The sequence below is a fragment of the Trachymyrmex cornetzi genome, unplaced genomic scaffold (assembly GCF_001594075.2).
Source record: "Trachymyrmex cornetzi isolate Tcor2-1 unplaced genomic scaffold, Tcor1.1 scaffold396, whole genome shotgun sequence".
Lineage (NCBI taxonomy): Eukaryota > Metazoa > Arthropoda > Insecta > Hymenoptera > Formicidae > Trachymyrmex > Trachymyrmex cornetzi.
Window position 1 is genome coordinate 546837 of NW_017298703.1, and position 27043 is coordinate 573879.

General features: G+C 33.9%; 1 protein-coding gene across 3 annotated transcripts in view; it reads left to right on the top strand.

Annotated features, from left to right (window-relative positions):
* Positions 1-27043, top strand: part of PlexA (plexin A) — a 286570-nt gene that overhangs the window by 35308 nt on the left and 224219 nt on the right. The window contains exon 1 of one of the 3 annotated variants that reach the window (XM_018512216.1): positions 10639-10902. The exons of the other annotated variants lie outside the window; for them this stretch is intronic. The gene's annotated coding sequence lies outside the window, so the exon portion shown is untranslated. Of the gene's footprint in view, positions 1-10638; positions 10903-27043 lie in introns of those variants that run through there. 3 annotated transcript variants of the gene reach the window in all.

The window sequence follows — 27043 nt, forward strand, 5'->3', positions numbered from 1 at the left end:
ATTTTTAATTTACGAATGAAGGCTATTTATGTTCATGCCTGCGAAAGTGTTAAGCTGTAATTAGCCATTCGTTTCTCGCACGGATGCATGTGACCTCGAATATTCGAAGCTGAAAGGACTCGATATCGAACTTGGCGTCTCCGTTTCTTCTCATCCTCTTCTCATCCCCTCGAGCCCAAGTTGCTTTACTGCGCCGAGCGCGAGTTTACAGTCGGGGAATGAATTTATCGAGGGCGAAATCGAGCGCGCGCGCGGCGGAGCTAAGAGTGCTCCTAGGGTGCTAAAGATCGGATCGTCTCCGTCGGTCGGTGCGTCGAGGGCAGATCGAGATCTCGATAATAGAAATTCGCGATACGACCGATGCCATGCCGTGGCGCTCCGTCCACTCGCGCGAGATCGTGCGCGAATGGAGATTGTAATCAAGCATTGTGTTATCGCTTCGCATTCCGACAGCGATGGATAATTATTTCCCATTCGATCTCTTCGAGCGGGACAAATGCTTGCTCTCGCCATTGTGAAGGAGACTCTTACTTTCGCGTACCGTTCATTCTACGTGTACCAATTAGTTACCGTTCATTGATCGTCGCGATAATAGTTTTGACCCGCGGACAAATTTTCTAAAGTAACAACTCAACCATGTTTGAAATAATAATTTTGAAAAATGTATTTCGTAAAAATCAAAAGATTCTTATGAAGTAATACAATGTTTTTCATGTCATTGAATTTTGTCATTGTTTTGTACTCCAAAACGCCTAATATAAAATGTTCTACAGCATTACACACACACACACACACACACACACACACACACAGGCAGATAGATAGACGTAAAATGTGTAGGTATTATAAACAGCTATACTTTTAACATTAGAACTGCAGACGGTTTCCCGTTAACTGTCGAAGGTATTCAATTAATAATTACTCCTTTTTATTTAATGAAGATTTATTTGGATATTATTTATATCATTAGAATTATTTGTATTATATATTATCTATATGTATATTCTATATTATATCTTTAATACAAAAAAGAAAAAAATTTAAATGATTAGCGGAAGCAAAATGGTGTCATCGGTTCTGGTGATAAATATTAATTTTCATCTTTAATTGATGTTTCTACTTAGCTGATCAAGCATGACCATATAGATTAGATTATAATTAATCCTTTTAATATTTATATTTATAAGAAGAAAAAGAAGGAGGAAAATATTATTTTATAGATTCATGATAGATTATGTTGTGAATAAGCTTTAGTTAATGTAGTACAGTTGTATTGTATGTATGACAAATTCTAGGTCTTTTTGAAATATGAAAAATTCGTTATCGTTACAGACGTTGTGAAGCTTAATACGTTAATGTAAGATAATTCATTATACACATGTATAACAAATTCTAGATTTTTTAAATTATGAAGAATTCATTGCCGTTACTGAAAATAATTTAAGAATATAAATTGAAACAGATATGGGTCTAGATTTTGAACTCGTACTTTGTATTCACGTTCCATTATGTAGATCTGACTTGTGTATACTTTCGTCCTTGCACCATGATTTCCGAATCATTTTTACTTCTGAAGCATAGCATACATAATACGACACCCACGCGTCAGATGGAATCACATGACTCGCGGAAATTAGATGCCGCGTTTCCGTTCTCGTGAGTATCCCTCACATTTGTCATACGCAACAACACGTACTCGAGACGCGCATATTTTATACATCCGTTCAATTTTTCTATTGGAATGAATCCACCTTTCATACGCAAGTCGCCAGCATTTTTATCCGACGATGACGTCGTCGAAATTGACCGTCATTGATTTGACCTTAGTGCCAAGATGACATTTTTAGAGATGTTTGCGATAATAAAGCTCTTTCTTTTCCTCCTACGTTTACTGCTCGATTACGTCATTAGTCGACAAATATACTTTTCAAAGATGAACGAGACCCGCGAGAAAAAGCTGTAATTGTACGCTTAGCGGGAATCCGCGGGATTCCAACTTCATGCCGTGCAGTTAACTCGGTTTACGCTCCGACGAGTCCGCCGATTGGCCTCATCGGTATGATGGTTAAGTGAATTCCATCTGTCGTCGACGAACGTAAGGCAGGCGATGCAACGCCGGAACGTCCTTGCAATTTCGAGCCTTCGCCGTCGTTTTGACGTTTCTAGGTCAGGCCGACTGCGCTTCTGGGTCGCCCAAGTTCCCGAATGCCTTTATCGTCGAAAGTCAAGCTCGAACGAACTTCGTCACCGCTGCTGTCGTCGCGTTATATATCATGAAGTTTTAACCAATGTACAATCTGCGATACCAGAGAATTAGTCGTTGTGTACTAACGGGAGGCGCGCCGAGAACGCGAAAGTTATGAATGGAGGATAATTGTTTGTCGAATTTCTCAAGCGGTGATTCGCTATGTTAGAACTTAATTTCATATTTCTCCACAGTAGCAATTATTATTCGAATTTCTGAGATTTTTAAGCAGAAATGTTCTAGTCTAAAATTTCGAGAAATATCTGAACTTACAATACTTTTGAAGCTGCCATCTTAGATATCGAAAGAGCAATAGTAATCCAATCTCTTGAGTTAAATAACGTTTTGTTATAGATATTTTTATCTTTCACATATATCGAAATGTTAATCAATCCATTTCTGAAGTTAGTTTAAAAATAAGCACCTCCATATATAAACATATGCATTTCGTAAAAAAATAAATTAAATTAGAGTTAAATTTAATATATTTTTTTGAATTAAATTATTTAACTTTACTGTTTTAGTTGAATCAATGACGTATTGAGTGCAATGTATAGAAATGATTAAAACTGAAATTATAAGTATAATTTGACATTAATAAAAAATTATGTAAATATGATTTGAATTTAACGGGTATCTTCGATAAAAAGGTTATATGTTTCGAGGGTCATTTCTACATCTAGATCCATTGTTGGAATGCTTGATGAAATACTTGATATTTATTAATAATATATGCAATTACTATAACTCTTTATTTTGTAACCTATGAAAAAAACTATTTAAATCAAAACAATTATAGATATGTATTTAGGAAATTTGTAAGAAAATAATATAATTGAGATATTTTGATCCGTATAAAAATAGAAATATATATTCTTGAGGCTTCCACAGATGCTTTCTGTATAAAGGTTATGCGTTTCGCGGGTTTTTATTACCAAGAAATCAATATTCACCTGGCATTCATTATTGAACACCTCTGTCCAATAATTGAAAGGAGATATATATATAAAGAGAAAAAGCCATCTCTCTGGGGATATTCTTAACCTGTGAGTAGCTTATTTTTTACGTAAATGATCATTTGGGGTCCCAATTTTTACATCCCAATTAAAAATCATTATTATTAACAGTATATTGTATTTTATTATTTTTTAATTCTTTTTTTGAAAATGGATATGGATTTAATTATAATTTTTGAAAAAGTAGAAACCAAATAAATATTAAACCAAGTATTAAGTGAAATAAGCATGTTAAGCTTATTATGATAGTATTTTTTTTTAAATAAAAAGTTTAATTAATATAATGCTTTTTTATTGCGAGTTTTCAATGGAATTGTAGATTTAAATATTCGTACATAACAGTTATTAAAAAATAAAAAATATATGTTAAATGATATTAATATGAAACAATATTTTACATTTTTTGCCGCTGAGATATGAAAACACCCCAGGTGACTATTCCCAGATTAAAGTGGTAATTTTTAATTCAGTACACGAGCGATTCACAAAATTGCCCATTACAATACGCTTTCATACGATATTGCTACTTTTTATAATATTTTTGATCAAATTGTCGCATTTGTAATTTTGTTATATTGCGACACACAACAAACAGCAACGGATTCCAGAGTGTCAAGATACAATGTGAATTATCCTTTTGTCCTTGGAGTTCCTTTGTCCCAATACTTCGGTACTTGCGATACTCGTATCCTGAAGACCGAACAGAATTCCTCGTCTCTCGGAATTATATGGCGAAACGGCAACAGGGAGTTGTTCTCAGGGCTGTATACGAACGGACATCCTTTAAACGTCTGTTGTTACACTACTATGATATATACAAATAAGACTGTGTTAGTTCACTATTTAGCTTTGTTAAAATTTAATAGAGAGAACTATCCCACTCTATTTTATAAAGAGATATCGAAATCTTATCGCTTTAAACTCGCCCGCTTTCTTAAAAGAAGAAAAAAGGAACGTTTTTCAGCAATCTAGAAAATGAGAGTAGAAAATTACACAGTAATTTATTGCGTGGAATATAGCCGTAAATTGAGAGGCACTTTGAATATTGAATACCTAGTTGCTAAAGAGCGTGTCATTAAACCACAAGTTAATTAACTTAATTTTGTATCTAACTACTGATAAGCGTTTTATCATCGGTGGAGATACAACGGTCGTAAAAAAGAAGCGCCGGATACGCGGTGCTTAACTGACGACGAGACGCCATCGCGGTCGGTTAATAATCAGTATGCACCGATAAGGGGAGCCGGGTGTGATTAATACTGGGAACTCTTATCGCCAAGGTGTAGAATATATACTTGCTTACGGTAGTATTACCGCTCGGTGCGTGCGTAACGGTCACTCGCGGCGAATACGAATTATTTCTCGGATTTCTTCGTGTGGGAATGTCCAATCACGGCACGTTTATTACAATCGTTCGATGCACCGCGTGCAGGTCTGTTTTCCGAGGTGGATAGTACAGATGCAGCAATAGTTTCGCTTACTTTGAAAGTGATATGTGTCCGGCTTTCCAACGTTATGAATTTTAATGTGACGTGAATATAAACTCATGTGGTATATCGAGTTCGACGAGATCTTCGAAACCGGATTTACAGTTTCAAAATAAACGACATATACACATGTATGTAGAATTATCGATATATTTGTAATGACTGTGTCTGTTTTTTTTATGTTGTAATATGATAGTAATTATTTACGCCTGATTATAACTCGAAAGAAATCTATTATACGCTATCTATTAAATGCAGGGAAAAATTTAAGATTAAAAAAAGTTTATCATTAAGCCATATTATGCGTTCTATATAATTTAATATTGCTTGCAAAATAATCTAATATATGATAAAAATAATTTGGGCTAATAACTAATTTGATATATGTATATAAAATTTATATAAAGACTAAATAATTTGTTCAGAAAAACTGTTTAATATTTTTATACTGATTGATAATAGATTATATTATAATTTTTTAATTGAAATAATCTAGAAAGGAGCAAACAGGTTATTTTTGGCGAGATGGCAAAAATAATATACTTTATAAAAAATATAAATCTATTTTTCTAAAACTAAAAAGATTAAACAAATAATTTTTTAACGTATGTGAATATTTAAAATAATTACGAAGTATAAGATGCTTTAGCCTTGGAATTAAATCCTCTGATTCTCTGAGTATAGTATTTCTACGTCGTAGTCTCTCTCTCTCTCTCTCTCTCTCTCTCTCTCTCTATGTACTGTAAATCTCATTAAATTCTGATTCTCTGAGTATAGTATTTCTCCGTCGTAGTCTCTCTCTCTCTCTCTCTCTCTCTCTCTCTCTCTATGTACTGTAAATCTCATTAATCGTGTTGCGATGAATCCGATTATAATTTTTGGATGATGGAACGAGCTTGCTGAGATAACGCTTTATTTTCGCGAGCATCGCGCGCGATAGTACCAGGTGCTTTTTAAAATCTGGAACTGGTTTACAAGTAGCGCACCGGTTTTTAGGGCCCCTCGGTGAAGCGGGAGACGGACGGAGAGACGATTCGCATCTTTTCTTGTACGCGCCCCGTTATTATAGCAGCGGTGTCGATAGAGGTGCCCGTTTTCTTTATTTGTAACTACAGCCCTGGTTCTCCTTGCCAGCAGCCTTGCCCGAACCGGCCAACGACCGTATCTCTCTTACCTATCCTGTAGCAGCTCTCTGTCTCACTCTTCTTCTCTCTTTCTTTTTCTTTCTCTGTCTCTCGTTAGCTACCTCTTGCCTTCTCTTTGTCTCTTTCTCGTTTCATCTTCGTCTTTCACACTCCTTTCTCTTTCGCTGAACGAGCTCCATGAGGTTTCCTTCGGTCCAACGTCTACAGGTAGCCTCACGTTAAACTTGCGCGAACTTGCACGAACTTGTACATATCATCAACTAATCAGTCAGCCATTCAGATTCGAGGTGTTGCGCATTTTAAATGTGAAAAGATATTTCCGGCAAGATACTACGGATAGTTTCATGACATTTTATTCTACTGATTGACGTGTCGTTAAACGCAAGAGGAATTTCAGCATGCTCGTAAACATATGTTGTTAACTTCGTGACGTGAGAGTTTATTTTTAATCCTTTGTCTGTACACGTAGGCGAACGACTGCGCGTTACGTGTGTTAGATCTAGAGATTGAAGACGTTTTCGGCAACACAAAGTCACCTTGACTGCGACGATAATCTACACAAAATATTTAAAGTTACTATTTTGGTCTTCCATATTATTTATAGTAAGGTATGAGAACGTTTGGAATATTATTAAGAGGAAGTTATCTTAGATAAGCGTTTATCAATGTTCAACACTAATAGGAATGAATAAAAAAAATTTGAACATTTCTGGGAATCGATATGAGATAAGAATGATATTCGAGCGATAGTTTCGACATTTCGCGTGTGCCCGATATTATTTTGAATCCCCTTGTAAGCCATTGCGCTGTTGCATTCGACTTGCTCGAAAGAATGAGTGGGCTAACTTTCGTTCTGGCATGCGTGGGTGGCGTGGGCCTATCCCGTCTTATCAACAGCAACAGACAAAGCGGATGTCGCGATAATACTCCTGACATGCTTTCATCATCATAATGAGGCTTGTATCAAATATTTCGTTTAATGAGGAACCACGTGTCATCACAGATTCTTTTCTTAAAATTATACAATTGTCACGCTTATATAATATATATGTATATAGGTAAATTAGCATTTTTCTAAAAAAGTTTTATTAAATGTTCATGAATCTAATTAAACATACAACTTTTGGACAGCGAAAAATTGGAAATAATATAAAAATTCGAGAATTACATTAAAAAACTTGACTAAGTAAGAATCTCAGTAAGAATGTAATATAAAATAGCTTCACTGTACTAAGTTGAACATTCTGTAATTTTTTGTGTTTCTTTTGTCAATAGACAAATTTAATTAATTTATTATTTTCAACATCGTTTCTGTTCTATTTCTTTCTTATTTCTGTATTTTTCCAGATATAATGAAGTGTTATCTTATACTCTTTCAATCTCTTAGAGTGAAATCACTCTAAAAGATTGCAAATTGAACCAGTCTTTGAAAAAGAGTGGAAAATTTTCATTCTTTTGGAATGAAATTTTACTCGTTTGGAGCAGGATTGGTAAAGATTAATGTTTTTTTTTTTTAAGAATAAAACATATTGTGTTTCTTCTTGAATATGTTTTTAATGCTTCAAATATGCTTTCAACAGTACTATAAAAAAACATATTTAAAACATATTAAAAACATTAATTAAGCATATTTTAAACTGTTTAAAACACGTTTAAAACGTGTTTTTTACCAACCCTGGTTTGGAGTAAGATTCACTTCAAAGAAATAAAATCTTATTTTTTTTTTTATAATGGTTTCATTCCTTGGAGGAAATCTCACTTCAAAAGAGTATCTGCCACTCTTTTTCAAGGATGAAAATATTCTCACTCTTTTTCAAAGACTGGTTCAATTTTCATTCTAGGAGTTTTAGAGAGTTGTAGAGAGAATAAGCTATATTTTAATCATTTCCACGCGTTTGTAATCTTCTTTATTATTCAACATTCTGGTTGAAAAACTTTCAAATTCGAAACTCTTGTGGCAATTAGCTTAATATTACTGTGGAACAATGTCCTTCTACATCGATGCTAATACGTGTAACAGTATTCACTAGCTCAGATTTCGAACCACTGCGCAAACCACCTCGTGACAGTCGTTCGATCCCGGCAGGCGGAAGAAGAGCTTGACGAAAAACGATATTCCTTCGCTTCATGCGCGAGCGAGCGACTTGCGGAATTGCTCAATGTCCACATTACGTCGGTACGCGCAACATTTCTCGTCGGTTGACGAGGAAGCTATCGTATTTCGTCGTCCGTATCGCATAACACCTGGACACCATTAATGCGACGTTACACATTACAGAACGGATAAGGTGTACCTACGGGTAAGCGACTTGCAGAAGCGTATAGTGACTTAAGTGCTCGACTACGATTGATTATGCGTTTTTTGAAATATCTGCATTGTAGAGAATCTGAAAGGTAGCTACCCGGCATTCGGAATTGCTCGTGAATTTCGAGTACACATTGTAGCACGAAAGTAGATTACACGAGGGAGTAACCAGTTAATGTAATCTTGGGACAGAGTCCTCGAAATCATTATAAATTTCATATGAAATCTCTATACCGATAATTACATATGCAACCACGAGAAATTATTGTATAGTATTAAAATTAATTAAATAAAATCGTATATTTTATCAAATTACTTCATATGTGGTGAAAAAAATTATTTGTAATCAGATGAAATCATGTGAAATCGTGTAATCTGCGGGACAATATTTCAGCTAGTGGTTACCCTCTCGAGGTTACAGCTAAGCTCAGTTAGCATATCAAATTAAAATTTAAAATATGTGTTTGAAAAATGTAGAAAAACTAATTTAGAGAGAGAGAGAGAGAGAGAGAGAGAGAGAGAGAGAGAAAGTATTTAAAATATTAGGAAAAACATACATTCCATTTTTAAGTGTCGTTCTTATTTCTCTTAACCTTTAAGTAGGTATAGATTATAACACTCCACGCACAGAGTTATCTTAAAAACCTTGCTACTGAAAAGGAAAATAAAAAATATGCCCCCGTATCTTAAAGTTCATAATTTTTATATTCTTTTAGCTTATAAGAGTAACGTAAATTTAATTATACATTTTAATTAAAAATACGTATATAATCATAAAAATAAATTCTTTGTGATGTTCTGAATACTCTAATGATAGCTTAAAGGTTAATAATAACAAATAATAAATGTGTAATGTAGTCTACACGTAATATATTCGAGTAGGTAATATTTTTATCACACATTGAAAAAGAGTCTGATAATAGCTATTAAAGTGAAAAAACAATCAAATGTTCGGTTAATATAATAAAAAAATAATTTTACTTTTTTATAAATATATTTATAAGTGTATTATTTATCAAATATAACAATATAATCAACTGTTTGGTAATAATTGTACTAAATATTTAGAGAAGTAAAATTATTTTTGATTATACCTATTAATCCATTTGATTGAAATTATTTCACTCAACATTTGATAGCTACTACCAGAATTTTTTTCTCAGTGCAAAATGAAAGATATATCATTAATATTATTCCGCGTAATAATTTTCGTAACATTATCACGAAATTTTTTTGTCGTTTTTGTTATGTAAGAGCGAAAGAACAATGCGCTTCGCTTTTAGTTATCGTTCTTGTTTCTCTTAATGAAAAGTATAATAAATAATTCTAATTCCAGTTCTATTCTATAATTCTAAAAATAGTAAATATAATTTTCGTGATATTTAAAACAATATTTTTGTTCCATTACAAAGTGGAAGATATATCGCTTAACGTTGTACCAACTACCACGTACGTTTTCGTAATTAACATTATCGCGAGATTTATTTGTTTGTCGTTTCCGCTATCGAGAGTGAAAGAGCAAGTGTGCGCTGGCGCGCAATAAACTAGGCGCCCCTCTTAGCTCGATCGTGATTACATCGTTTTAATTCGCGCGTGTTATTTCAATCGGCGAGGACACATGCACGACCATCGCAAGGTAGCATCGCATCGGCGCGGCGCGGAGGTGAGCGGAGGTGAGCGGAGCGGCATGCATGGCACATTGGCATCGACTATAGAGGGAATTCCATTGAAGTCGAAGCTTTCCCCGCGCGGTGGGCGCGATAAAAATGCGTGAGAACGCGTCGTCTCGTCGCGTATAGCCGAGTAGGAGCCAGGAAGAATCACGATTCCCCGGAGAAACTCGATACGCAAGTACGCCAAGTTTCGAACGGCGCGACGAGGGGTCGCGTTGCTCAAGCGTCCTTTTGCAACACAGCGACGTCCTCGCTCGCAGGAAGGTCGTTTCGTTTCGCCATCGATTGTAACATCGCGGCTTGTACGCGCGCGCGTCATCCTTCTTTAGGACCCGCGTACCTCCGCCGGCGTTATTACTCTCTCTCGAATGAGAAGCGAGAAAAAGGGCGTTTAAACGTTTCATGGAAAAGAGCATCGGATAAAGGGACTGCCGCCGATCACGCTCTCGTTTCTCTCTCTCTCTCTCTCTCTCGGCTACCTGCTTATACCTCCGCTATGACCTACGGCGAATCTCACGATCGGAAACGAGAGCAAAAAGACACGGAGCGTAGTCTTCGTGCCAGACGGTGTACAGCGCGTTGCGCGACTTCTCGTGGTCACGCGACACCCCTCGAAGAGGCACGAAGGCAAACGCAAGCAACGTGGTGTGGTGGTTGCGTCGGGGACTAGTTTGGAGTCCGGAGTCCGGAGTAGAGAAGTAAGAGAACCGGAGCCGCGCCTGCTCGTGCGGGTTCGCGCAAATTCGGACAGAGTGAGCGGTGAGAGCAGTGCGGAGCAGTTCGATACGTTGGTTCGTTCGGTGGTGACTAACTCGCGTCCGTGGCCGTGCGTCGCGCATCGTGGTGTCGTATCTGGGCCGCCCTTAAAATAGTGTACAGTGAAAATATAACGTAATAATCCATCAGCGGAGCGGATATCGGGTTCAGTGACGTACCGAGGGATAATGTGCAGGCGTGTCGGCGTGCGGGCCGCCGTCGAAGTTCCACGGAGAGACACGAAAGCCACCGACAGGCGCCAACACGCGTGACAGGTAAGACTTAACCTCCACCATCATGGTGTGCTGGCTGGCTGGGCCTCGCCGCTCTCGCGGTCGAAATTCTCCTCGTCCAACGACTCCCCCGACACAATCGGATATCTTTCGCGTAGGCGTGGTTTTTGCGATCCCTGCATATCGGCCGGGACGATCGACGCGAGACGAGGGCGCTTCGCCGCGAGTGAAGAACTCTAGACGAGGAGAAAAGTGGATGTAAAAAGTTACACTCACCGAAAGATAATTAAGCTTAATCGATCAGGTTTACACGTCGCCGATTCCTTTTCATCGTTCGCCCGTTTCGACACTTTCTAGAGAGGCAATTTAATTCTGTTTTGAATACAACGAGTTGTAGGCGAACCCCGGAGCCTTTTCTTTCGAAAGATCCAGCCTCTTTATATCTCCGCTTTATTCTCAGGTATCGGTTTCACGCGTAAAGTAAGTGTTGCGAGTTCGATTATGGGGCATAAAAGACCGTCGCATTTTGCATTGGTCGGGGAGTCGGACTTCGTTTAGCTTGATTCGAACGTATCTGGATACTTACTGCGTTGGAAAGAAAGCGAGTCTACTCTGTTAGTCTGTGCTTGAGAACATCGCTCCGGAGCAGCGGTTCTTAACCGAGGTTCGGAGCCCTCTCCTCTCGACTCCCGCTGACTCTCATTGAATCGTCACCGTAAACTAGTTTCTATTCGTTTTACAAATCGTTATAGAAACTCAATGTTATTTTACATTTTTCAACCGGATGATTCGGACATCCATGTAATTTTCACATTTTTAACGGATTTCAAGTCGACTTCGGCAAAAATGTGGGAACAATGTGACCATTTTTCGGAGTAAAAATCAATTTTAGTTCAAAGAAGTTCCAGACAAAGAAAAGTGCATATGAAATTGGAGATACATTTTGTGCACTCTACTATTTTTCTATCTGAGAGTCTGTAGAAAAGATTTTCTTTTGTGATATTTGAAGATATTTCGCGTGAATTATGAGAACCGCTGTTCTGCATTGAATTCTAAGTTGGAGAAAGAGGGAAAAGGGCATGATGAAATTTTAAGCGTGACGCGAAGCTGTATAACGGGTCGAAAGAAAGAAAGCGATTAAGGAAAGGAGCATTAATGTGGAAACTAATTGACGAATGTTTAACGCGAATTTTTCTCTTCAATCGTTTTGCCAATTAAAAATAGTACAATACATTAAAATCCAAATATTGCCCTGTTATGAAATAATAAGATACTGAACTTTCGAACTCTTAAATTTTTTGCGATATACATTACGTTGTCGGCGGAAAGTGACTTAACAAGATTCATTGTGAAGGAGTGTTTTAGAAAGTATGTTTTGGCGTGTACTAAAAGAAAATAATGGTGGGCATTTGTCGTAGCATGGTGGACACGATACGAAATAAAATAGTATTCTTACCAGCGATACTGTCTTATCTTATTATATTTTTATATCTGTCTGTGAACGTCAATATTCCGTTCTGTAGAATGTGCTCTAGAATTATTCTTGCCGTTTTTTCTACGTGCTTAGTCACCACTTTCTTTGTTATTATATACATTTTGTTTTAGTTAATTTTTTTACATCGTATATTTTTCTAAATTTTAAATCTAAAGCTTTGTAACATTTCGTATAGAGATAAAGCTTTTTGTTTTTTTTTTCATTTCTCGGATTTGAGAATCTAGAATTATATTCGCTTCTCCTGATTATAATTTATTTATAATATAATTTTACGTATAATTCAAGTTTAAACATAGGCACATCGTCGTTTGCAGCGCAGTTATTTTTTCAAACTTATATATTCTAGCATCTCTCAATGTCTAGTTATACAACAAACGGTCATAACTTTGGTAGATATGTATGTGACTCCGATGTGATTATTATACAGCGTACATAATATGCGCATACGTTTGTTACGCAAAGAATATTCGAAATCCTACTATATTTCTTGTGTGGAATTGCATAATATGTTCTTGTCACTTTTGTGCATTTGCAATTGCAGACGCAGTCATCTTTGATATTTATAACATTTTGCAATCAGTTTCATATATTTTATTTGCGTTGTACGAGCATGAATATATATATATATATATATAATAATAATAAAATTAGTATACGTTTTATTATAATTAAGACAAAAACGTTTAAATTATTGCATACATGGGAGAAAAATACTGACACATTTTTCAATCATTTTGCAATCATTTATCAATTATACAAAGGAAGAAAATTGCATTTTGGAAAGTATAAAAACACATCAATCGGTGTTCGATGCAATCGGAGTTCGTAATAAAATAATGTATTCAATGCGATTCGTAGCCGAGTATGCATACACAATGCGATTTCCCGAAATCGAAAACGAAATATTCATACGAGAAAAGACATTTCCACGAGACTTTAATATTTTAATATTGTTCCGACGAACAGTGTGAAACCGAGAATTTTTCAGAGCACAAATACATATATCACTCTCGCGTCGACTATGCACCAATGCAGTCTTAATCTTTACAGGTTATGGTACTTTGAAATGTCGTCATATTTTGAGGCAAAGAATCGAATGAAATAATGAATTATAACCAATCTTACTCAGGAAAAACTGTAAGATTTAAATTATTGATCTCTGTCCTCTCTAAAGGTTAATCTTTAATCTGCAAGGTTGTAAATCGATAGCAATTTTTGTTTTTTTTTTTTAAATAAATATGTTGAACAAGGACTCTCTCTCATCAAACAAACAAAAAATAACTAAACTTAGAGCTAATGAGAGTTAGCGCGAACGGAGGTGCGCAATAAATCTTACACAAATAATTTTGTAATCCATCCGATGTGATGACCTCATCTTTATTCAAAATCTTGAAAACTTGTACGTTCCGATTCTCTTTTGAATCTTTATCAGCAAATTTCTTAAATAATATTAGATTTCGCGAACGTTCGATGTAGAGTCACTTGCAGGTTGCCAAAACTGAAGTGTTATCTGTTTAAATTCATATATACAAGATATTGAAAAACAACCAAATAATTTAAACGAATAACTCACCCACGCGATTGCCAAATCTCATCATGAAACCTTGGATAATATCTTTATTTTCACAATTAAACACATTCTGTAATATATTTTATATAATTTGTTTAAACTCCGTCCAATCCATCTGGAGCAACGAATGTGTCTGACGAGACTTTATTAACAAAGGTCGAAACGATGGCAACAGTGAGGCCCAGTTTCACAATTCATGGTTAACTCTTAACCGCGGTTCAACTTGTTTCTCATCTTTTTCCAATTCTAAAATTGGAAAGAGACAATAAATAAGTTGAACGACGGTTAACCGTCAGTTGTGGAACTGGGCCTAAGTTATAATAAAAATAAATTATCTATAGAGACAGTACATTCTTATTACGTTGCTGATTAATCTATATGATCTATTTAACATATTTAACATCTATAGAGTGCGTTTTTTTTAATATAAAAACTTTTTTGAGAGTACGTTTTTCTTTGCACAAATTGGCGTATAATCAATGAAACAAACATTGTCATTATTACAGAAAGTCATTAGTACTGAGCGTTACTGAAAACTATAGATTAAAACATTATTCAAACAATTATGAACGGGTTATTTAAATATATCGAATAATGAACATTTACTGGGACGTTTTAATACTTGTTAATATAAGTATTACTTTACAACATTTGATTTTAACAATTAAATTATTAATTAATAATTTGATTTTATCCAAATATATGCATCAACATTTAATTATCAAAAAGTATAAGATTGACTTATTATTGATTATTATTGTTGATAAAATATAATATGTTATATAAAACAAAATTTTACATTTAGAAAAACGTGCTTTCAAAAGAGTTTATTTTTCAAGTTTGATTTTAATTTGTGTATTTAATTTTAAATATTAAATATCGATAAATAGAGTATAAATAGAGCACAATGACGAGATATCTTCTGAACGAATTACTGCAATTCTAAATAATTTTTCTTTGAAGGTTTGTCTTTTAAGGATACTTTATGTACAGTAACGTTTTCGAGGTTCCTCCTGCATATGCATTTGACTTCTTGAATCAAGCCGAAAACAAGCTATTCAGACGTAGGTAGTGAAGTCGTTCTTCGCAGTTTAATATTTTAGTATTCTCTCGCAGTGCAGATACGGAGAATTTTCGGAGCACACGTGAATATTTCACGAGTTCTATATTTCGGAGCTTGTGATAAAATAATTCTCGCGCTCATGACAAGATAACGCAGTTTTCACGTTCGCGTTTCGAATATAATACGCAATACGTATTTCGCGGAGAATCGAAAACAGAAGGATCCGAGAAGGCAGGACAGGACGGAATGGGACGAGGGAGAACGTTCACCGGGACGTTTTAATACTTTAATACCGTTTCGGAATACAAACGCGAGTCCGGGAAATATGTCGCTTAGCGTCGTCGTCGTCGTCGTCGCCGCGACTCGCGCCCCGAATTTATGCGGCCAGTATTCTTCCCTACGGTATTCCATTGCGTATATATCATCCCTGGGTCTGGAGCGGTGAATCGTGTGTAATCCACCGTCCTCGTAACGGCCACAACGCGCTCTTTATTCCTCCGTCCACTGCAGAAAACTGTAGCATTTTCGAGCGGTTTGTACTACTTCAAGCTTGAAGGCTCATTGCTTCGTGAAACGTTAGACCGTTTTCAGAGAAAGTAGATAAGCTCCGCCTGTGTCAACAGTGCCTATACAGGATGTATTTTCCTCGGAGTCTATCGTGAAGGTAAAAGTAAACGATGTGATACGTGGTCAGCTCCAACATTTTTCTACTCAAACTGCAGTGTTTGTGAGATAATTCTTGTTTAATAAATTAAAAAAACTTGGATATAATTGACATATTTATTAGAATGATTTTTAAAAATATTAAAAATTCTTTCTTTTTAATGTTTTAGGTAAATATACCTAAGATTATATAAGTCTTAAAGATATCCGGGTTAAATCAACAGAATAAATCTGTAAATCTTAGTTCTGCTTGCACTGAAAAAAGGTTACTAAGTTTTAATAAATATTTATTTCTCAATAGTACTGATGAAATATTTGCTAAGTGTAAACATATATTTATTTGATTTAAGTATTATATAATTTTTTATTTTGAATAAATTTTTATTTATTGTAAGTAAATATTTTGTTAATACTATTGAGAAACGAATATTTATTAAAATTCAGCAAATTTTTTTTCAGTGTAAGTAAATAAATTTTTTAGAAATTCTGTATAATATTTTGTGAAATTGTAGGTGAGCAGAAATGTATTATTTTACTAGTAAAGTAACTTGAGTTACATCACTGTTTACGGACTATTTAAAGATGGACAAGCATGGATAATGGAGAGATATACATCATCCAGACTCGTGTACGAGTGAGATGCAGTTTTGAAATGAAGTGTTTATTTGTATGTGTGCATGTGAGTGTGTACTTGACTTTACGTATATGAACGTGTATGAGAAAGAAAAGAATCTATTGATGGGAATCGACGTAGCGTCTGTGTTATCCTTATGGTATAAGCGTTTTTCTGACTTGAGCAATTCTACAACGAAAAAGTTAGTTCTCTCATTAAAGGCAACGATATTGCGATGTTAACAGTGTAGTCATGCCGCACGTAGTACAGAGAGATGCACGGAAACGACATAATTATAATCTCGGAAAGTATAACACTATCGCTGGTTGGATTTCGTTTCATCGCGGGAAGAATATTAAGGAGCAATGTCGTTATATAATGTGTCGTTCGAATAAATACATATTTGTTTTAATAGAGTGGAAGAAGTCTGTACGAAATCACGGAATACAAAAACGAACGTGCAATTAAATTAAAACAATTCATTTGATCACATAAAAACATATTCTTTTTTCTTATATTTTTTAATCAATCCATTTTCTATCATATATATATTCTTTGATTAGTCTATTTTCGAATTAAATATGTTTTAGTTATTTTCTATCAAATAAAAAAAAATAGTAGTTTTTTCCTTTTTCTAAGAAATTTAATTTTTTGAGTTGTCAATTTTGTAGTAAAAGAGTAATATAGTTGATTTTTTAAATTTAAATAACCTGTAATTTCCATCTCTTAAGAATTTGTTGCAAATAAAATTTTACAGATGGGGATGTGATTAAATAATGTTATTCTACTTTTTAAAGTAGAATTTTAACAGAACTTTCCGATCTTACGAATGAAATTGATTAGGTTAATTCAAGGGATATATCCGCAAAGTTTATTCAAACGTTTTAGTAGTACCCGTGAATACTTGATAAGCGAACGCGTCATCTGGAGTCGGCTTTATAACGGCGAGGCGCATAACCACGATGAATGGACAAGAGGCGGGGGAGGATGAGCTGAAAGTATGAATGGGTTAATCAATTTATGCAGGCGTAGTCTTTGCCCGCATCCCGACCGTCGCATCGTGGGATCACAAATTTTTAGCTGCGAACGGCGAGAGAGAAAGAGGTGTGAATGTATTAAAGAGAAATCTGATAGCGAACGTGTGCTGCCAATTAGCGATTAAAACTAATTTATTTAATAAGAATAATTTAAATATATTAAATATGAAATGTAGGTACATGCAAAAAATGGTCTTGCTGAAGTATTAAAAAATTTTAATATATACATATAATAGATACAGATGAAAATAATTTTATTAAATTATCAAAGTAATTATATAGGACGCTCAAGTCCTTGCTAGAATATTAAAGTTTTTTGTAGCACTTTTTGTAGCTCATTATATTTGAATTTTTTACATAATTATTTTGATAGTCCAACAAAATTATTAAAAAATTTTTAATTAGCTAAATTTGTAGATATTTCAGCACAAGATCATTTTTTCTATATAAGAAGTAGATAAAATGAAAGGAGATGTACAAGTTTAAAGATAATCAATTTAAAAAATAAATTTAGTTATATACAGATGGAATATCTTCTTTATCTATAGAAAAGTTAGAGATTCTTATTGTTTGCATTATCAAAACAGTTAGAAAATACTGTTTTGATTATTCGGTTTTGATTTCTTTTACTAGTTGTTTGAACACACTTTAGCATTTCGTTTTTTTCCGCAAAATAAATGTTTAGATACATCTATCCGTGTGCAAGATAGCGAGTGTCGGTACGTAATACTTTCAGAGCACGTTCCTCGATAAACGACATTGTGCCAGCGCGGGGTTAAGCGACACATTGCCCTAATTGCATGTAACGTGATCTCTATCTTTCGTAACGGTACTCTTGGTCGATTCGCTTAATAAGAAAACTTTGTTACGGCGTGCCGTCAATCCTGTCATGTTGCCAGAATGTATCGTGCTATCGACGAGAGCAAGAAAGCAGCCGTGAACTCGCGCGAGTGACTGGTCACTGAATCATTCGCACAATAATCCACGCCTGCACACCCGCGAGGCGCTCGACCGTATTGTTACATGTGCGACGGTGCATCTATACTCTAACGTGTCGTGTTCTGCTTCGCATGTATGTGTATATCATATCACGACGCCAGTGCGCGAGTAAAGCCAGTTCCGCTCGCCAAATATGCGTCTACCCGAGGCGGATATCATATCACATAGATGGTGTAAGATATGTGACTAGGATTGGCGAACGCTTCATGTATGGAATATCTTAAAATCTTCATACAATACTAGTCCAATATAATAGAATTATAGAATAATGTACATATACTATATATAATATATATGATGTAGTGAATATAATCATGAATTAATCACACGGAAAGAGCAATTTAATTTGCTAAATATATAAAACTTTGACTATATATAGTATAGCTGAATAAATTTTGTTGGATCATCGATATTTATGTGAGAAACCCAAGAATGATAAGTATTCTGCAAAAAGTTCCAATATTTTAAAAACAAGTTTGACGTCCTACATAATTATTTTCATAGTACAATAAAATCTATTTTCAGATTTGTATCTAGCTAAATTTTTATATATTTAAACAAAAGCTTTTCGTGCGTATATGTTACATTAATCATATATACACATGTATGTGTACGTAAATAGTTTAATTAATTTTATATTTCCGAATGTCATTTAATTTCCTGTCTTAAAAACCTATATTTTATAGATATATATAATAAGATCCTAGTAGAAATTTAACAATTTAATTTTTGTTATGTACGCACGTGATGAATCTGTCGACACTGAAATCTTACATTTACATTCGGTCAGATGCGTCATGCGTCGAGAAATTACACATCCGACAAGTGTGCGTTCGAGAATTCTGCTCCGTTTGTCTTTATCTTTCTCATTATCGATATGCTAATCAAAAGGTAGACATGAATGCTGTTCTATAAATAGATCGACAGCGTTGCGTGTGCAAAATCTGAAATGAACTTGCACACGAGTTTGCGAATTATTCGGAACAATTGATGTAGTTGATAACAATTGAAGATGTTTCTCTTCAATATAATATTTAAAATTGAAAATGTATGAATTGAGTACCGATCAATATCAACATCACACAATATAAATCTACATTTTCCTTTATTTGAAAAAATGCAAAATTAGATTATGAGTATGTCTTCAATTAAAAAAGGATTGGGATATCATTATAATTACATAATTTCTTCCTTATAATTATTAATTACAACTTAATATAAATATTACGTACATATAAAAACACACATACACACATATATTATATATACTTTATATATATTTTCGAATTGACCTTTTCTTCCAAGAGAGGCGGGATAGAGAAAAGAGGTAAACCCATGACAACGTTATAATCTTCCACACAACATATAGAAGCACAATTCCGTGAATTTGTGTTTGTGTGAACCTTCCTTATAATTATCTCATTCCGACTCGTTTATCATCCTGCCAATCGGGATAAATATTCAAGGACATTATGTAAACGATTTATCGTTTTCATTTCGGTGCGCTTTAATTTCGTCACTGCATATATTCCGTAACACATTAAATACGTATTAATAAACGTGTATCGGTCTTAGGTGTGGTACATTAAATTTCATGCCTTTTAGATACGGTTTCGATGACAGATATGTTATTATCTCTTAGTCAGTAGCATACAGCATATATTATAAATCACGGTTTGAGCCTAACTATTTCGTTTAATATTTGTTTCTTTTTCATATCTTTATTTAGCAAATACTTTAATATCCTCGTTAAATTATTATTTAATGAGAATATTATATCCTAAAAAAATTTGAGTGATATTGTAATATTACACATTTTATGTTCTTTGTGTTTGTTTTTCATGTTAAAAATATGTTGGTATTTTATGTTTTAACATTGACGTATGCAGGGTGAGTCATCAGCATACCTTTCAGGTTACCACATTGAAAGAACGGTTTCATTGATAAATAAAAATTTATCTACATATACTGACATTATACTGACCTAAAAATAGTTTTGTTGGATAATCAAAATAAGAAATATTTCAAACACGATGAGCAATGCTGCAAAACATTTTGACGTTCTAGCAAACAGTTTGAGTTTTCTACATAATTATTTTGATGGCTAGCAAAATTAGTTTCAGATTTGTATTCATAGCTCATAGTTAAATTTTTTATACTTTAGCAAAATTATTCTTACCGAGAACCTTTCGACCAGTGTTCCATTGGAAATCGAACATGCTAATCTCTTCTGTTAGAAATTAGCATGTTCATAGAAACATTTGTTTTTCCTTTTTATCCAAGAATACTCTCATGAAATTTATGTCTACGCGCATTTACAACACGCAACAAGTAACTACATATGTTTGCAAGTTATTAAGAATTTTGACTTCATTTTATATGAATTTTTATGGATCACACATTAATCTGGAATTAAAAACGAGAAGGTTACAATTAAAAACCGGGAATATTCTCTTCCCAGTTGAAACGCGAAACGTGAATTCACATGCTGATGCGCCGTCTATCTCTATATTTTCGTACAATTAGTACCATATGCGCTTTTTTCTTGTTCTCAGTTTTTCGAGAGAGAAAAAAAGAGGATGGTCAGAGCTATTAATCTTCGTGCAGACCAAATGTGTTACAAGTGGTTTAAAATTCAAACGATTTTAGGGTCTTTTCGGTCTCTCATTTGAAGGTTCTCTTAGAGATAAGTATGTCTTTCGTTCCTTCATTCTGATAATAACGACTGGACCTCCTTTTCCGAGGCCTTTCTCTTCGAAGAAACGTAGAAAAAGAGGATGTATACATATTTCCTTTTGTGCTCGCCGAGGCTGCAGTCTCGACGATTTCGCAATGAACGTGCGAAGTCAAATTAACTTTTGTCAAGACCAGCAACGACGATTCCTCTTTCTCTTTCTTTTTGTCTTTTGGTGGCCTGTTCGCTTACCGCTTTACTTCACCATCATTATAGACCCTTTGTCTTTCTTCCTGGAACTCGTTTCGGGCCCATCTCGATGGGCCCAGTGAGAACGAGACGATCTTGCGAAAACGATCGCATTCTTGATCCTGTTTGGACCTGACGGGTTGATTTTAACCTTGAATTCTTCGAGTATGTGTTGAAATAAAGGCTTTTTGAATTCTTAAATATTTATGTAACTTACAGAGTAATTACTTTTTGAATTTTATTTTTATATGCTTGCATGAGTTTTCGAGTTTTTCTAAATCAGTTTTGAAAATATGATATTACGATGTATATTAAAAAGAAAATATAAAAAATATTTTAATTTTTTTTTAATATTTTAATTTTTAGAAGAATATAATTATTTAGAAGAATATAATTATTTATTATTAAATTCAGCTATTATTATCTTACAAACAATTCATATAACAATTTTGTGAAAATATAAGTCAATATAAATTTATATTGCAAAAGTGTATATTGGAAAAGTGCAAAAATCTTTTTAATGTATGCATGCGCATAAACTACATAAAACTACACAACCTTTATTCTACGTTAACGACTTTGCACTGGTAGAGAAAACCGACATGTGAAAATATAATTATCTTCCGCTGCTACCACATGTAACATGATCGTAATAACGTGTCCAACTCAATCATAATGATTCTTGCGACATGATGATTATTTCTATAGTAGCGGCTTAAGAAACGTTAATTGAGTAGAGTTTTAGCATTAGAGCGACCTTCGTCTTTGACACACTGACATTGCAAGATAATAGTGATTCAGTAATAAGATTAACCATCGTGTTTGCGAATTTTTCAAACGACATTTCTCAAGACATGAACAGTCATTACTCTGCTGCTAAGAGTTCGGCGAGAAAGAACATAACTTGTAATTCCAGTCATCAACTTTCTCTTTTAAAAAACCGCAGTTTTTTCAAAGATATCTTTTTTAAATGAGTTTATCCATTATGAATTGAACAAAAATAAAATGTGTAATTACATATCTTACGTATGTATATTTGGTATATCTATGGTATTTTTCTAAAATTTATAATATTAAAGTTGTTACCTGAGTTTGACACATTGAAATTTTCATACATTTTTGCTGGTATTTCATTTTTACATATTTTTAGTAATTTTAAATTTGTGACAAAAATATGGTTAAAAAATGATTTTTAAATGAAGAGATAATTTAATCCCGTTAACGCCTTGAAAAACCATATTTATATTTATTTGCGCCCATTTCTCTCTCTCTCTCTCTCTCTCTCTCTCTCTCTCTCTCTGTGTCCGTCTGTCTCTCTCTCTCTCTTCCTCTTTCTCTATTTTTTATTTTTATTTAAAACAGTCGGATATTTTCAATATTGATGAAAGGAGTAAACTCTATTTTTGTAGACACTTTGAAATAACTAACAATATAAATCGTATTGTTTACCTCTTAAAGTTATTTTTTAATTTTTTCTGAATTGATCAAGAAAGCTTTTCTTGGTAAATTATTTTTTAATTAAAATTTTGACCAAGTGTGTTTTAAACAAAAGATCGCGATGTGTATGTTTTATTTGTTAATATTTTTAGAAATTAATTTCTTGATATTTTATTATCTTTGATTTTTCAAAGCTATATATATTTTCAAGTGACATACTTTAAAATTAAAGAAGTCAAGATATAAATGAAACAATGACATTTTCTTAATCTTATCAATGAATATCAGAGACAATTGTCAAGATAATTAATTTTTTCTCTCAAAATAAATAAAAATATTTCCAAGTTACCGTACGTTTTTCTTCTAATGAAACTCCCGGACACCTTCGATGTTTTCTTCTTTATTAAAAGTCAGGGAGAGTCGGTCTTTAATAATTGACAAGAAAAACAAGTTGGTGGAAAGGTGTTTCTTAGCAACGTGTTTTACGTGTTAATCAAACGCGCGATCAGCCTCACCTGTCGCGCACGGCAGTGGAGAAAGGGAGGTAGGGGTTGGCTTTCTATCCACGACATCGGGCGTTTCTCATCCTGGTGGGTTTACCTTGGCGATAAAACGGCCTCTTGGCGCGACTACGCCGAGCAAATTGCGGGACGGAATGTTGGTGCCCCGTTCTGCTCTCGGGGAAACTCCGTGTTAGAATGGCCTCGGATCCTTCCATCCACGTGGATCCTCGAATAAAAGAGTCGACCAGCTGTAAAACGGCGAACCGTTATTACGACGAGAAGCAAGGAGAGGGAGGGAGGGAAAGGTGGTGGTTTGGGTGCTATACCGAAACCGTCATCCTCGAACGATGTTATACTCGGTAACTCACAGTCCGTGACCCTTTTTCTTTTTCTTTTTCTCTCCCTCCTTCGTTTGTCAAGGGTACAAAGCAAACTGGTGAGTGCGAAGATCAAACGAATCGCGATAAACCGCATGACATTTGAAGATAATAGCAAAAACATAATCGTGAAATGAATGACGTTCAACACGCGCTGCTACTTTTATTGTAACGTTCGTTCGCATTAGTAAAAATAATAAAAACTTTTTATGTAACAGAACTGGCAGTAAATGTAATAAGAAACATTAAATTTTTATATAAATTTATATATTTATATTGTCGAAAAAGAAGATTGAATAAAGCAATCCCAATAATTGTATCTCTTATACTTTTTTTATTTTTGATAGCGAATACGTTATGATAAAGAATCAGCTTACCGTGTTTATGATGTTCTGGCTTTCATTGGATTTTATTCACAGTGAAAGAGAATACTCTTTTGACATCCTTTTGCCTTTCATCTCGCGTTGTCGCGTAAAGAGAGAAGGAGAAATTGAAATAGATGGACAGAGTGAGAGCGCGAGGATCAAACGAACGCAAATTATTTCCGCTTCCAAACGAAATAATTCCGTCCGTATCGTCATCGTGGAAACAACGAAAAGCAATTTTCTCCACAAGTACGAAATAGTTACGGTGGGTCTATACTGGGGTTCCGTTTTAATACCAGCTCGGCACTGTATGTGCAAATGAACTCAGTTGCCTCAAAGAAATCATCCTGCGATTTTACTTTATCTGATCGTGATCTATTGTATCCGCACTTTAATATTTATTTCTATTATAATCTCTTTGTAATAAAGTTTTCAATATTCAATAAAATCATGTTTTTTGCAATACAGCATTTACAGATATGTGATTGCAAATAATGTATTATCCGCATTAAAGGAATAATAAGTATTATAAAGAATTTTTTGTCATAATTTTGTATTGCAGTATTTTGAGAACAATATTCACTTATACACAGGACTTTTACACTTAAAACACTCATATTTAAAATTATATTTTCAGACAATTAAATAAAATGTTATCTACTTTTTATTCTTTTATTTAGTTTATCTGTTTCTGTAAACATTTATTTAGTTATTCTGTTGAAAGTGCAAAGAGATTTACGAGAGAGAATTTTCTTGTCCTACTTTTGCTTTCCTCTTTCTCTCTCGTTCTCTCTCTCTCTCTCTCTCTCTCTCTCTCTCTCTCTCTCTTTCTATCATCTTGATATCATATAATATAAGATTGTGATAGACGACGAAATATTTCTACGACTACGTCATGTGCAGTATTAGCGAAATTACTGTGGTTATCGGGGGCGTAATTAAGACAAATTACCGGCACACTGGTTATTTTTGCCTGCCACAAAGTTGCGCGACTAGTTGCACTTATTATTATTACAAGGCTGTCGTCAAATAATAGATCCGTAGATACCGACTACGTCATTATCGTAATATTATACTTCGTTGTTATTTTCTCTCTAGCTAATTTCGAGTGGAAATTCACAAATTGTGATTTGTAATATTTTCTTCTTCTAAAGTCTTCTCTTGGTCACTTTCCGCGAGATTTCTCTTTTGGAAGAAATGAACGAACTTGCACTGATTGGATCGATCGGAAAGACATTACTTTCTATTACTCATGAAACTTTATCCATTTAATCCGAATTTAACAAAGTTCCTAGTTTGCGCTACTTTATTTCGATCGACATGAAAATTAATTTTTAATATAAGTTTCAGTTATTCCACTAAAATTATTTATATATACGACTTTCGTGTAATTTTCATTTATTTAATATAACGGACTTTCGAATCTTTAAAATTTTTTAGATTGTGTTAATTCTTTAGTATAATTTTTATTTTTTAAAGTTGTACTTATTATTATATTGTATGTTTTTTTCTTCATCTATTCTAGTAAATATTTTATATACATAAGCATGTAAATAATTAAAAAATAATTTTTTTTTATTTTACTGAGAACAATGTTCTCATTGAACCTACAAAAGGATCCAACAAGAATGGAATTTTGATGAAACCAAACAGAATTTTTGGTTATTAATAACCATTATATTTTATGTGATAAATAAAATTATATAATAAAAATTTAAACAATAAAATTAATGCTGAAGAAGTAACATAATCTGAAAAAATCTCAATGATCCAAATTCCGTTATGTAAATAAAGTAAATTTATTTATAATTCTAAAAATGGGAAATAATTTTTTAAAGCGCGGTAAAATGCAACGAGAATACGTGTTCAGAAAATACACAATATTCTTTGTACATTTTCATTCCTCTATATACTTAGTGGTGCACGGAATATTAGACTAAGCTATTCTAATCGTTGATGGAAAGAATCGCGTGTCGCCGCTTCCCGTCACGCGCTGATGCCGCTGTGAACATGGCATAAGGGCACTAGGACGCCGGAAGTGAATGTAAATACCTGACGTTACTCGTCGAAATTCCAAAGAAGTAAATAGTATTATTAGCAACTAACAATACATATAGTGTAGAACTCAAAATATTTTTTATATGAAAATTTAAAAAAATTTTATTATTGGCTTTATTTGTTATTTTCCTATCGTAATCCGTTCATTATAACTATAACGTGTTTTATATATCTATTTTTTTGTATTACACATATATATATCTTATCAAAGTCAATATTTTTTATTATTATTATGCAAAGTATTAATTTAGATATTTGATAGATAGAAGGACTCTTCTTATGAAAATAAATTAACAATGATAAAGGACAAAGTAAGAGTCAAATAAAAATTAAAATAAATTCAAATAAAACGTCTAGTTTCAAATATAAATGTTAATTTAATTTAGATACAGAAATGATTATCTGATTTTCTAATTTATAGTTAATAATAATAAGGATATTCTTGTATTTTGGACGAATTTAAGCACATCCAATATTCTTGTTTACAATAATAGATATCTAAATGGAATTAAATAACCATAAAATGGGCCAGGTATTTTCATACAAAGTAGGTGTTTTTTCAGTGTCTATATCAGTGCGAATTTGTCTGAATTATCCGCAGTTACCGATAATATAGGGGACATTATCGTAAAACTACTGTCGGCTGATGCAATTTTCAATTTCTCTCGGTCTTCTTGCACAGCTATTCGCACGTCAAATTTTTTTGTTGCGCAAGCAAACCACGAGCTTCTTATGCTCACGTCAATATTGTTTCTTGCCAGTTTCCAGCATCGGGAAAACCAATCAACGAAAAGCTGAAAAGAAAAGTCGTATTATTGAAAAGATTATCTGTATCTTGGAGCTTTAATTTATTTTCTTTTCCTTTGTTAGGTATTTCTGTTAGTCGAAGCTATAACTATTTGCGAGATTATTATTTGCTTTCTTTTATCGTACAATACTTGAATACGAGATCTCTGGCGTCCTGCTTTCTAGAATACAAAAGTGGTGTTTTGTCGTTGATTGGCTACGGATGGATTCTCTTCCTTATTGAGATGGTAATCATGGAAACGTCTAACATTTTGAATTGATGTTTCTGTGTCT